General features: G+C 43.5%; 1 protein-coding gene across 5 annotated transcripts in view; it reads right to left on the reverse strand.

The window, feature by feature from the left end:
- LOC121280155 (ERC protein 2) overlaps window positions 1-14,358 on the reverse strand; it is an 859,042-nt gene that overhangs the window by 781,219 nt on the left and 63,465 nt on the right. The window lies entirely within an intron of this gene.

The following is a 14,358-nucleotide window of genomic DNA, read 5'->3' on the forward strand; positions in this document are numbered from 1 at the left end:
GTGGGTTTGTAATGGATATTGGTGGACAGTCTATCACCAGAGATTGAGACAGAGAGGTCAAGGAAGGGAAGGGAAGTGTCAGAGATGGACCACGTGAAAATGATGGAGGGGTGGAGATTGGAAGCAAAATTAATAAATTTTTCCAAGTCCTGACGAGAGCATGAAGCAGCACCGAAATAATCATCGATGTACCGGAGAAAGAGTTGTGGAAGGGGGCCGGAGTAGGACTGCAACAAGGAATGTTCCACATACCCCATAAAGAGACAGGCATAGCTGGGGCCCATGCGGGTACCCATAGCCACACCTTTTATTTGGAGGAAGTGAGAGGAGTTGAAGGAGAAATTGTTCAGCGTGAGAACAAGTTCAGCCAGACGGAGGAGAGTAGTGGTGGATGGGGATTGTTCGGGCCTCTGTTCGAGGAAGAAGCTAAGGGCCCTCAGACCATCCTGGTGGGGGATGGAGGTGTAGAGGGATTGGACGTCCATGGTGAAGAGGAAGCGGTAGGGGCCAGGGAACTGGAAATTGTTGATGTGACGTAAGGTGTCAGAGGAATCACGGATGTAGGTGGGAAGGGACTGGACAAGGGGAGAGAGAAGGGAGTCAAGATAACGAGAAATGAGTTCTGTGGGGCAGGAGCAGGCTGAGACGATCGGTCTACCGGGGCAGTTCTGTTTGTGGATTTTGGGTAGGAGATAGAAGCGGGCCGTCCGAGGTTGGGCAACTATCAGGTTGGAAGCTGTGGGAGGGAGATCCCCAGAGGAGATGAGGTCAGTGACAGTCCTGGAAACAATGGCTTGATGTTCAGTGGTGGGGTCATGGTCCAGGGAGAGGTAGGAGGAAGTGTCTGCGAGTTGACGCTCAGCCTCCGCGTGGTAGAGGTCAGTGCGCCAGACAACAACAGCACCACCCTTGTCAGCGGGTTTGATGACAATGTCAGGGTTGGACCTGAGAGAATGGAGTGCAGTAAGTTCAGAGAGAGACAGGTTAGAATGGGTGAGAGGAGCAGAGAAATTGAGACGACTAATGTCGCGCCGACAGTTCCCACGCAAAAGATGCAACACCTGCCCCTTCACTTCCTCTCTCCTCACCGTCCAAGGACCCAAACACTCCTTTCAAGTGAAGCAGCATTTCACTTGCATTTCCCCCAACTTAGTCTACTGCATTCGTTGCTCCCAATGTGGTCTCCTCTACATTGGAGAGACCAAACGTAAACTGGGCGACCGCTTTGCAGAACACCTGCGGTCTGTCCGCAAGAATGACCCAAACCTCCCTGTCGCTTGCCATTTTAACACTCCACCCTGCTCTCTTGCCCACATGTCTGTCCTTGGCTTGCTGCATTGTTCCAGTGAAGCCCAACGCAAACTGGAGGAACAACACCTCATCTTCCGACTAGGGACTTTACAGCCTTCCGGACTGAATATTGAATTCAACAACTTTAGGTCGTGAGTCCCCTCCCCCATCCCCACCCCCTTTCTGTTTCCCCCTTCTTTTTTTTTCCCAATAAATTATAAAGATTTTCCTTTTCCCACCTATTTCCATTATATAAAAAAAAACCCACTAGAGCTATACCTTGAGTGCCCTACCATCCATTCTTAATTAGCACATTCGTTTAGATAATATCACCAACTTTAACTTTAACACCTATGTGTTCTATTGTACTATTGTTGTTGACATCTTTTGATGATCTGCTTCTATCACTGCTTGTTTGTCGCTACAACCACACCAACCCCCTCCACCTCTCTGTCTCTCTATCTCTCCGCCCCCCACACACACACCTTAAACCAGCTTATATTTCAGCTCTTTCCTGGACTCGAACTCAAGTTCTGTCGAAGGGTCATGAGGACTCGAAACGTCAACTCTTTTCTTCTCCGCCGATGCTGCCAGACCTGCTGAGTTTTTCCAGGTAATTTTGTTTTTGTTATAAAAAGCTCTAAGTCAGTTTCTGGCAACAGCTGCAGTGAAGGAGCTGAGAGCAGTGGGGAGAACAGCATACATGAGAGATGGCAGCAGGGAAAGGCAGGTAATTGTTTTGCCATACACACCTAACTGTAACAGTTTCAAAATGGATATACTGTAGACTCCCAGATGGAGTTGGGAGGTCTCAAAGTGTGACTATATAGCAACACCACGTACAAGGTTGGATCACTCAAATGAAGGTAAATAAAATTAATTGGCACATTAAACATGGATGGACAGATGTGACCAGACATAAGTATCATATTCACAGGAAATGTGCACTGAAATGTACACAAAACTTATGTAGACTGACAGCAAACAAACCAATCCATTGAAATACAGAATAAGCAAATAATGAAGACATTTTATTGACGTAATTTAAATGCATTTATATAGCCAATATCATAAGATACTTGGAAAAACTCAGCAGGTCTGGCAGCATCGGCGAAGAAAAGAGTTGACTTTTCGAGTCCTCATGACCCTTCGACAGAACTTGAGTTCGAGTCCAAGAAAGAGTTGAAATATAAGCTGGTTTAAGGTGTGTGTGTGTGTGTGTGTGTGTGTGTGTGTGTGTGTGTGGGTGGGTGTTGGGGGTGGGGGGGGAGAGAGAGAGAGAGAGAGAGAAGTGGAGGGGGTTGGTGTGGTTGTAGGGACAAACAAGCAGTGATAGAAGCAGATCATGAAAAGATGTCAACAACAATAGAACAAAAGAACACATAGGTGTTAAAGTTGGTGATATTATCTAAATGAATGTGCTAATTAAGAATGGATGGTAGGGCACTCAAGGTATAGCTCTAGTGGGGGTGGGGAGAGCATAAAAGATTTTAAAAATATTTAAAAATAATGGAAATAGGTGGGAAAAGAAAAATCTATATAATTTATTGGAAAAAAAAGGAAGGGGGAAACAGAAAGGGGGTGGGGATGGGGGAGGGAGCTCAAGACCTAAAGTTGTTGAATTCAATATTCAGTCCGGAAGGCTGTAAAGTCCCTAGTCGGAAGATGAGGTGTTGTTCCTCCAGTTTGCGTTGGCTTCACTGGAACAATGCAGCAAGCCAAGGACAGACATGTGGGCAAGAGAGCAGGGTGGAGTGTTAAAATGGCAAGCGACAGGGAGGTTTGGGTCATTCTTGCGGACAGACCGCAGGTGTTCTGCAAAGCGGTCGCCCAGTTTACGTTTGGTCTCTCCAATGTAGAGGAGACCACATTGGGAGCAACGAATGCAGTAGACTTAAGTTGGGGGAAATGCAAGTGAAATGCTGCTTCACTTGAAAGGAGTGTTTGGGCCCTTGGACAGTGAGGAGAGAGGAAGTGAAGGGACAGGTGTTGCATCTTTTGCATGGGCATGGGGTGGTGCCATAGGAGGGGGTTGAGGAGTAGGGGGTGATGGAGGAGTGGACCAGGGTGTCCCGGAGGGAGCGATTCCTACGGAATGCCGATAGGGGGGGTGAAGGGAAGATGTGTTTGGTGGTGGCATCATGCTGGAGTTGGCGGAAATGGCGGAGGATGATCCTTTGAATGCGGAGGCTGGTGGGGTGATAAGTGAGGACAAGGGGGACCCTATCATGTTTCTGGGAGGGAGGAGAAGGCGTGAGGGCGGATGTGCGGGAGATGGGCCGGACAAGGTTGAGGGCCCTGTCAACGACCGCGGGTGGAAAACCTCGGTTATGGAAGAAGGAGGACATGTCAGAGGAACTGTTTTTGAAGGTAGCATCATCGGAACAGATGCGACGGAGGCGAAGGAACTGAGAGAATGGGATGGAGTCCTTACAGGAAGCGGGGTGTGAGGAGCTGTAGTCAAGGTAGCTGTGGGAGTCGGTGGGTTTGTAATGGATATTGGTGGACAGTCTATCACCAGAGATTGAGACAGAGATCATCCTTCGCCATTTCCGCCAACTCCAGCATGATGCCACCACCAAACACATCTTCCCTTCACCCACCCCTATTGGCATTCCGTAGGGATCGCTCCCTCCAGGATACCCTGGTCCACTCCTCCATCACCCCCTACTCCTCAACCCCCTCCTATGGCACCACCCCATGCCCACGCAAAAGATGCAACACCTGCCCCTTCACCGTCCAAGGGCCCAAACACTCTTTTCAAGTGAAGCAGCATTTCACTTGCATTTCCCCCAACTTAGTCTACTGCATTCGTTGCTCCCAATGTGGTCTCCTCTACATTGGAGACACCAAACGTAAACTGGGCGACCGCTTTGCAGAACACCTGCCGTCTGTCCACAAGAATGACCTAAACCTCCCTGTCGCTTGCCATTTTAACACTCCACCCTGCTCTCTTGCCCACATGTCTGTCCTTGGCTTGCTGCATTGTTCCGGTGAAGCCCAACGCAAACTGGAGGAACAACACCTCATCTTCCGACTAGGCACTTTACAGCCTTCCGGACTGAATATTGAATTCAACAACTTTAGGTCTTGAGCTCCCTCCCCCATCCCCACCCCCTTTCTGTTTCCCCCTTCCTTTTTTTTCCAATAAATTATATAGATTTTTCTTTTCCCACCTATTTCCATTATTTTTAAATATTTTTAAAATCTTTTATGCTCTCCCCACCCCCACTAGAGCTATACCTTGAGTGCCCTACCATCCGTTCTTAATTAGCACATTCGTTTAGATAATATCACCAACATTAACACCCATGTGTTCTTTTGTTCTATTGTTGTTGACATCTTTTCATGATCTGCTTCTATCACTGCTTGTTTGTCCCTACAACCACACCAACCCCCTCCACTTCTCTCTCTCTCTCCGCTCCGCACCCCCCCCACACACACACACACACACACACACACACACACACACACACACACACACACACACACACACACACACACACACACACACACACACACACACACACACACACACACACACACACACACACACACACACACATTAAACCAGCTTATATTTCAACTCTTTCTTGGACTCAAACTCAAGTTCTGTCGAAGGGTCATGAGGACTCGAAACGTCAACTCTTTTCTTTTCCGCCGATGCTGCCAGACCTGCTGAGTTTTTCCAGGTAATTCTGTTTTTGTTTTGGATCTCCAGCATCCGCAGTTTTTTTGTTTTTATCATAAGATACTTCACTGCTTCACAAATTAATAACTGTCACATGACTTCATGCAACAGCCTTGAGATGAATATATTAAGAATTAATACAATATTGTAGTGGTATTGGTTGGTGTAAGGTTGAAGACAATATGCCTCAACCTAGAATCATAGAATCAGGGACGAGTGTGGGTGAAGACAAAAAAGGTCTGAAAATTGAGACACAAGGAATCACGCACACATTATAAATGCAAGGCGGCGAAGTCACCACAGCATGAGGGGCCTGAAAATTATAGCACTTTTTATGATCGGTAGTGAAATGTAAATGCTCAAATGCTTCTAGGTCACTTCAAATGGGTGGAATTATTAGACTTTAAGTAGGTCGAAACATTAGTTTTCCCTTTGTTTACTTTCTATTACCGTCAAGACTGTGGACCAATGCATTTGTATAAATTCACTGGTGACCTCAGCATTTCAAAAGTTCAGCATTTAATGCAGTTAGCACAAGTAACACAGACGAAGTCCATATTTACAACAGAACATGACATTGCTGGATGATGTACATGCAAAGCAAAGCAAAGATCTACGAAGAGTGGGAGGCGGAGGTCGACAAAACATTTTAAAGGATGGAATTCCATAACTGAAAAGTTAGAATTCTGCCAAAAGGTGGATATTTCTCATCCCTGAAGAATGTTTACACAGCACAGAAAGAAGCCATTCAGGCCACTGTGCCTCTGTTGGTTCTTTGAAAGAGGTATTTAATCAGTCCCACTCTTCCTCCATAGCCCTGCAAATTTTCATTAAATTTTTGATGATACATGGGTCATGTATTGTCCACTGCCCCTGCTTTCCTGCATGTCCAGAACCCCCATAGATTTTGTTATCTTTGGGGAAGTGAAATGGCTCCACCAGTTTTTGATAACACTGGTGCAGATGAGCTAATACACTAAGAGCACTCTCAAATTTGGATTGACAAAATTTCTAGAACACCATTGAGCTCTCTCTCCAAACACCCTGTACATAGCGCTATGGAATAATAGATTAAGGTTTTAAGTTTGAGAGGGGCACAATTTCTCTCAAGAAATGAACCACTTCTTGTCAGAGAACTCAAGGCAGAGTACTGCAAGATATATTTTTGCAGTTGACTAGAGCAACAATGACAACATTTAAAGCACATGCCCCCGGTACCCCTAAGTAAGAGAATTGGAGAGCAAATAAAGAGAAATGAAGGGGGTGAGGTGTTCTGGTCCCTGTGGAGTCAGCTAACTTAAAAAGAATTCAACTTTCCAATTAATAGCTGAAAGGGTGACACAAAAAGACTTTACATTTTAAGACCTTTACTGTAACAACCAGACTAAAAGCACTATTGACTGAACAATTTTTGTGGGCAACTTATGCTTCAAACTACAGAACAGAACTTTCCCCTATTAATTTTAAAAACTATAAAACCCACTTTACAGACATACTTTATACTGTCACCTAAGTAGTCATTCAATTTTCAAGACCCAGTCCAAAGTGATTCCTAGCTCCCAAGAATTTACTTTCAAGTTGTTTCTTTCCAACCTGGTAGCTTCTAACCACCCAAATGTGTTTTAGTAAGGGATCCTGGCAATACTTTATAGGCAGAATCTTCTGGTTGGCATGCGGGGGTGGGCCCCGCACTCCGACGTGTAAAATGACACATGGTGACGTCGGGCATGCGTCCCCACGTCACAGAGCGTCATTCCGATCTTCAGTTCGGCGGGCATGCACTGGATTCGGCTGCATGCCTGCCGAACTGTCAAAAGACCTATTAAGGCTATTTATCAACTAACTGTCTAGCCTGCCCATCCAACCTGAAGGTTGGCAGGCAAGTGAAGAGCCCGGACGGTTTTCACATTTCTCATGAAACCTTATCCACGGGCAGGATGAGGTTTCATGAAGGGTTTACAAATTAAATAAAAATTATTAAAATACATAAACATGTCCCAGCTCATGTGACACTCAGGTGACATGTCCAAGTATTTTTTTTTCTTTTTCGCAATGTTTTATTCTTAAATTAATCTCCGAGGCACGGAGCTGCGTCAGGGAGATTTCTGCACTCTTTCGCGCAGGCCCCGGCTCTCCCTCCTCCCCCCGCCTGCACAGGTAGCCGAGCGCTTCTCTCCTACGACTCAATTCTCCATCGAGCGCAAGAGAGTGAATCTTCCGACCTTATTTCAAATCGTCACAAAGTTGGTCTTTTCAATCCAAGCATGAGCTCACACCCTAAAGCATAAAGTATAACTGTTTGCAACCTGACATTTTCAACATATTCCTGGGATTATGGAGACTACCAGTCGAACCACTGCAAACACAGATGCTGCTGCCATCGTCTCCAAGTACAAACACCTTACACCTTCTTCCCAGGAAAACAACCCAGACCTCTCTCTAATCTTTAACAGCCCCTGAGCCAGGCCTATGACAGGCAGACTTCCAAACAGGTTACATGACCCCCTTCATTTTACCCCAAATTAAAGACACAGGGCAGAAGCTTAATCTTACAAAACTTCATATTTGAAAAAATGGGAAGAGAAAGAAGCAGGACTCAAATTATTTTTAAATAACAATGAGTATTTACTGCTTTTCTGAAACTCGCTGTAAAGGATTATTTTAATAAATCAAAACACACACTAATTAATATTAGCTTTGACTATTGTGAAAGCCAAAGTAATTGTTTTACAGTGCTTGCCAAATTTCAAAATTAAGCATTGCAGTACTAATCACCTCACACAAGAGACATCAATAATTAAAAGTCACAAAGTTGCTACTTTATGATGCACATTGCCAAATTCCACAATATTGCATTTTCCAAAACAGATAACTTTAAAAAAAAATTCTGCCCCTCCATCACTCAGGATCAATTTGGACTTTGCCAAATAAGCTTCCAGTTCCCTTTCGTATTAATCAAAGTTAGAACAATACTTCATAGAATATCCACCATCTGGCATTTAACCTCACTTTTCCCATTAGCCAAATAATCAATTATGCATATTTTGAAAGGGCATCAGTAGTAACAAGACATCACTAAATTTAGGTGTTATGAAAGCAAACAATTAAAATCTGCTAGCAATTACCTTAATAATGCTTCCTCTTCACATTATACAAACGTAACACCCACATTGTAATTTACCACAGTGGCACAAGGAGCTCTTTTTCAGTCATAAGAATTGCACTTAATATTCATCACGCAAGAGTTGCTGCATTTCCAAAAAGGTAGTATGCAAATAAAATTTTTCGTATATATTTGCAATGTTCCCAGTATTACTTTGTTTTAAATTAACCCTTTTTCTTAGAATTAGCAACATACAATCAAACTTCATTTTCATTACACCCAGATTACTAGACTCAACTTTATTCTAAAATCACTTCAAATAGAAATATTCTTGCATGCAAGTATGCCTTATCTCAACATAGAATCATGGAATAAGTGAACATTTGGTTTAGCAGGCTCATTTCTTCACTGAGCACATGCAATTTGCTCTACCATACAGTCCATCTAAACCTACTTAATAGGCAAGAAAAATATGCCCTTCCTGCCAAAACCTAAATGCTTCTTCTCAATCTATTTTTCTCTAACATATAAAAACGAGTGTAACCACAGTAAACACTGGTCCCTTAGACGCAGAGACAGAACTTATGAGGAATTCGCTTAAACATTGAACAAATATTTTATGCTAAAACAAAAATAAAAATACCTGGAAAAACTCAGCAGGTCTGACAGCATCTGCAAAGAGAAATACAGTTAATGTTTCGAGTCCGTATGACTCTTCAACAAGACTAAGGAAAAATAGAAAAGAGGTGAAATATAAGCTGGTTGGGGGGGGGGAGCAAGTAAAGCTGGATAGAGGGCCAGTGATAGGTGGAGATTGCCAAAAGATGTCACAGACAAAAGGACAAAGAGGTGTTGAAGGTGGTGATATTATCTAAGGAATGTGCTAATAGGTGACATTAAGGGTAGAGAGCAGGACGAGCAAGGTAAAAATAGCCCTAGTGGGGGTGGGGGGGAAGGGATCGAAATAGACTAAAAGGTAGAGATAAAACAATGGATGGAAATACAGTTAAAAATAATGGAAATAGGTGGGAAAAGAAAAATCTATATAAATTATTGGAAAAAAGGGGGATTGGAAAGGGGCTAGGGATGAAAGAGAGAGTTCATGATCTAAAATTGTTGAACTCAATATTCAGTCCGGAAGGCTGTAAAGTGCCTAGTCGGAAGATGAGGTGCTGATCCTCCAGTTTGCGTTGGGCTTCACTGCAACATTGCGGCAGGCCAAGGACAGACAAGTGGGCATGAGAGCAGGGTGGTGTGTTGAAATGGCAAGCAACAGGGGGGTCTGGGTCATGCTTGCAGACAGACCGAAGGTGTTCCACAAAGCGGTCACCCAGTCTGAGTTTGGTCTCTCCAGTATAGAGGAAACCACATTGGGAGCAGCGAATGCGGTAGACTAAATTGAGGGAAGTGCAAGTGAAATGCTGCTTCACTTGAAAGGAGTGTTTGGGCCCTTGGACAGTGAGGAGGGGGGAAGTAAAGAGGCAGGTGTTGCACCTTCTGCACTTGCATGGGAAGGTGCCGTGGGAGGGGGTTGAGGTGTAGGAGGTGATGGAGTAGTTGACCAGGGTGTTCCGGAGGGAACGATCCCTACAGAATGCCGCCGGGGGGGGGGGGGGGGGGGGGTGTGTGTGTGTGTGTGTGTGTGTGTGTGTGTGTGTGTGTGTGTGTGTGTGTGTGTGTGTGTGTGTGTGTGTGTGTGTGTGTGTGTGTGTGTGTGTGTGTGTGTGTGTGTGTGTGTGTGTGTGTGTGTGAGAGTGAAGGGAAGATATCTTTGGTGGTGGCATCATGCTGGAGTTGGCGGAAATGGCGGAGGATGATCCTTTGAATGCGGAGGCTAGTGGGGTGACAAATGAGGACAAGGGAGACCCTATCATGGTTCTGGGAGGGAGAGGAAGGTGTGAGGGCGGATGCGCGGGAGATGGGCCAGACACAGTTGAGGGTCCTGTCAACCACCATGGGTGGAAAACCTCGGTTAAGGAAGAAGGAGGACATGTCAGAGGAACTGTTTTTGAAAGCGGCATCATCAGAACAGATGCGACGGAGGTGAAGGAACTGAGAGAATGGGTTATTTTATGCTGATATTAGAAGGCTACAAATTACATACCAGAAATAGAGGGTAACCAAAGAGCTAATGACAGTGAGAAAATCAGCAGAAAAGGGAGACAGAAAGAGACAGAAGCTTAAGGGTCAAAAAGCTGCCAAATCCCCAGGACTTGATGACCTGCATCCTCAGGTTCTAAAAGAGGTAGCTGCAGAGATAATCGACACACTAGTTAGGATTTTCCAAAATTCCCTTTCTAGAATGATGCCAGTGAATGGAAGGTAGCAAAGGAGGTAGAAAGGAGAGAGAGAAAACAAACCCAGGAACTATAGGCCATTTAGCCTCACATCAGTCTCTGGCAATGTCGGAATCAATTATTAAGGAAATCTTAACAATGCACTTAAAATATCATAGTATGATCAGATATAGCCAAATTGGTTTTACAAAAGGAAAATAGTACTTGACAAATTTATTAGCATTTTTTGAGGATGCAACTAGTAGGGTACATAAAGGAGGGCTAGTGTATGTAGTATACTTAATTTCCAAAAGGCATTTGAAAGATGCCACAATACAGTAAATTAGCACAAAGGCACAGGACACAATTAGGAAGGCAAATATCATGTTAGCTTTTACTGCCAGGTGATTGGAGTACAGGAACAAGGAAATCTGGTGACAGTTGTATTGGTCTTTGGTGATATCACAACCTGAAGCAATATGCACAGTTCTCATCTCCATGTCTAAAAATATACTTGCCCTGGAGATAATACAGCAAAAGATTCACAAGATTGGTTCCCAGAATGACAGGGTTGTCCTATGAAGAGAATCTGAGTAAATTAGGCCTATACTCTCTGGAGTTTAGAAGAATATGATTTGATCTCATTGATCACAAGATTCTGAACAGACTTGACAGGGTAGACACAGAGGCTGTTTCCCTCGACTGTGGAATCTAGAACACAGGGGCACAGTTTCAGGATAAGGAGTTGATAATTTAGGACTGAGATGAGGAGATGTTGTCATTCAAAAGGGTGCAAATCTTTGGAATTCTCTATCCCAGAGGGTTGTGGTAGGGTAGTGCAAGGTAGTTTCCTCAAACAGACCTGCATGTCCTAGATAATGGCAACTCAATGCATAACCTGAACAAGATAACTTGGAACAGAACCAGAAGTTATCTTTTTAATCAGTCTTTCAGCACAAGAAACAAGAGGTCCTTCTCACCATATCCAACGACCTAAGTAACTGTTTCAACACAATAAAAGTTGAATCTTTAAACGTTCATTCAAAACAACTCGAATAGAGTCACCGATGAAATATTACAGGTAATTGATGACACAAGACCCTTTTCATCACCTGTGAATGGAAACCGTTAAAACGAGGGAAGTGAAAGTTTTGAGGGTCTCCAAAGAAACAGGTGTCCCGCCCCCCCCAAAGATCAAAGTTCTCATGAAATGTCAGGTAGAAAATTACCTATTTCTGCCACTCAAGAGATAAGGTGTGACCAGCAGCCTCTTGGTATCCTGTTGAGTAATTTGCTTATAGCACTTAGCTGCAGCAGAAAATATTTCAAATGTTTGTCCTTACATGGCGTATTTTCACAACTTTAATATTCCAAGCAATTAAATGTCACAAACAAGTTTGACCTGAAGAGATTCTGATCAAGCAAAACAGTAACAGGCTGTCTGATTCCCCACAAAACTTACAGTTAATAAACAATAGCTCCTTTTACATAGCTTAGTGTAGTGTGTTTTTCCCACTGAACAATCATTTCTTACACTTATACAGGAAACCATCCCAAGGTGCTTCACAGGAGCAGAATCTGACAAGTCAAATAGCTGTTTGTCATTTCAGACAGAACGAGCACTGCATTTCTTTCTTAATCAGTGCACTGCTGTTCAAATTCAGCCTTGATTTGAGATCCTGTTTAAAACAGCAGGCATAATTTATAATCAGAAAAAGACATCAATTTGAAAAACAAGTGTGGCTGTGACTGCTTATACTCAAAAGATGAGGCATAAATAGCATTACTTGGTAGCTTTATAGCTGATAGTGGGTTTCCTGAACAAGATATCTCAAAGTGTCACCTCTCCAGTAGATGGCAGCAAAGAACTCCACAGGTTACACAATGCCAAACAGGGAAACAAAAATATCTACAAGTTTAAGAGAATGATAGCAATTCATCAATGTGGAGATTCAACTGATTTTCCTAGGACTGCTGACCTTGACCTGTTCTTTGCAGACAGGAAGAACATGTACACACACTGGACCTGTTTCAGCTAAATAAAATAAGTGACAGCCATTCACTGACTCATTCCTCAGGGTTAAGCTGCCTGGTTTAAATTTCTAACGATGCTTGACAGTTCACCGTCAGTCACCATCACTGGTACATTCTCCATGACAATGCTTCTACCAATCAGAATCCACTTGCCAACCAATCAGCACTCTTCTCATACAGTATAAATTGTTTTCCCCTTATACCAGGACACTTGGCAAGAATACCAATAAGTGCAGAGATAAAAAGCTTTGACATGTCTCTTTTTTTCCAGCAATATTCAAGTTCTGTACTACCAAACAACTATTTGATTTTCATAGGTTACAAATACTTGGAAAAATGGGATTTGTTTCTTTTTCTTGTCAAAAACCCGAGTGCTAAAACCAAAGTGCATCATACACCGTATCGTATGACCATAATAATTCACCCCTCACTGCCCCAGTATTTCTTCTAATCCTACTCCCGATTTCCCAGGCCAGCCATCCAATGTTCTGAGTGAAAATGCAAATAAATGATAAAGTAGTAGCAGCTGATAGCTATGTGCTTTGGGCCCATGCTCACAAGGAACTGGAAAAAGACTACCCAAACTAATTTCATGTAAGACCAACAGACATCAGGTTTTTGTCTCATCGTTTAGGCTTGGATTTGAATCACAGTTTTAAGCACGAAAGGCCAAAGTCTAACCGATTGCAACATCCGGCTCCTATACTCTCATTATTTCACAGTCCCCACATGTATCTTCCAATGTTCTCAGAAAATCCATTACAATTATTTCCCATTAACGGTTCATCTTCAGTGTGTAGCAAGAGAAATAAAGCCAAAATACTATATCATAGTGGAGGAAGCTGAAGTGAAAAAAAATTCCAAGTGGAAATAACAGGCACTTTAGGGGAGTCAACAAGTCTACGTGATACTTTATCAAATACCATTTGAAAGTCAACACACAGCACATCTTAACTACACTACCCTCATCCACCTTCTGTTACCTGAGCAGAAAACTCAATAGTTAGTCAAACACCATTTGTTCTTTATAAAGGAGCCCAAGTCTGGGTTTGTATGTGTATGCGTGACCAAAAGGCTGTTGTTTCCAAAAGCTTCCTCACACTGGACATTTGTTACAAAAACAAAGTTTATAAAAACAAGTTTATAAAATTGTTATGTTTTGGGAACTATTCTTTAATTGATGGGAAAATGGAGGAATGAATTGACGATGGGGCTGGGGGGCCTTGTGACCTGTTCTAAATTCTGCACAAGCTTGGGTGGCTTGGTTGTTAAAGGTTTTGGCGGGGGGGGGGGGGGGGGGGGGGGGTTGTTTTACTGGGAAAAAGGTCCAAGATGTTCACACCTGAAGATGATTGTAATAGTGCAGGTAAACTGTTGGTCTCTGAGTCTCACAGGGAGGTGTGAGAAATGTCAGGTTTTATAAATGGTTACACTTTAAACAACTTAATTCCAAGGTAGGGGTCCAGAGGATAGCCAATTATTAATTCTACCGGAGGGAAAAAAAAGGCTCATGTTTCAAAGCAAACCATTGTAGTATCGGCTTACAGGATTTTCTAACATATCACTAAATGTGACAGAAACAAGTCAGGCCTGTGAGGGAGGGAGGGAGAGAACAAACATAGTACTTACATGTGAAACGTAAATTAGAAAATTAGGTTGAAAGGTAGGAGAGAAGAGATGAAGTGGCAGACTTTTAAGGAGATATTTAATAACTCTCAGCAAAGATTTATCCCAGTGAGTCCTGTGTCACCACGCTGCTCGGGATGAACTTCGACAGAAACCAATGCATCTGTCTCCGGACCTTCTTTGCAAAGGCACAATCCACAAGGAGGTGAACAGTCTCACCCCCACCACAGCCACCTCGAGAGCAACATGCAGAGGGGGTGAGACTCCTGGCGTGTTGGAAGGATCTAACGGGGAGGGCCTTTCTCACCACCAGCCAAGCTACATCTTGGTGCTTGTTG

This window comes from Carcharodon carcharias, chromosome 7 (genome assembly GCF_017639515.1).
Source record: "Carcharodon carcharias isolate sCarCar2 chromosome 7, sCarCar2.pri, whole genome shotgun sequence".
Classification (NCBI taxonomy): domain Eukaryota; kingdom Metazoa; phylum Chordata; class Chondrichthyes; order Lamniformes; family Lamnidae; genus Carcharodon; species Carcharodon carcharias.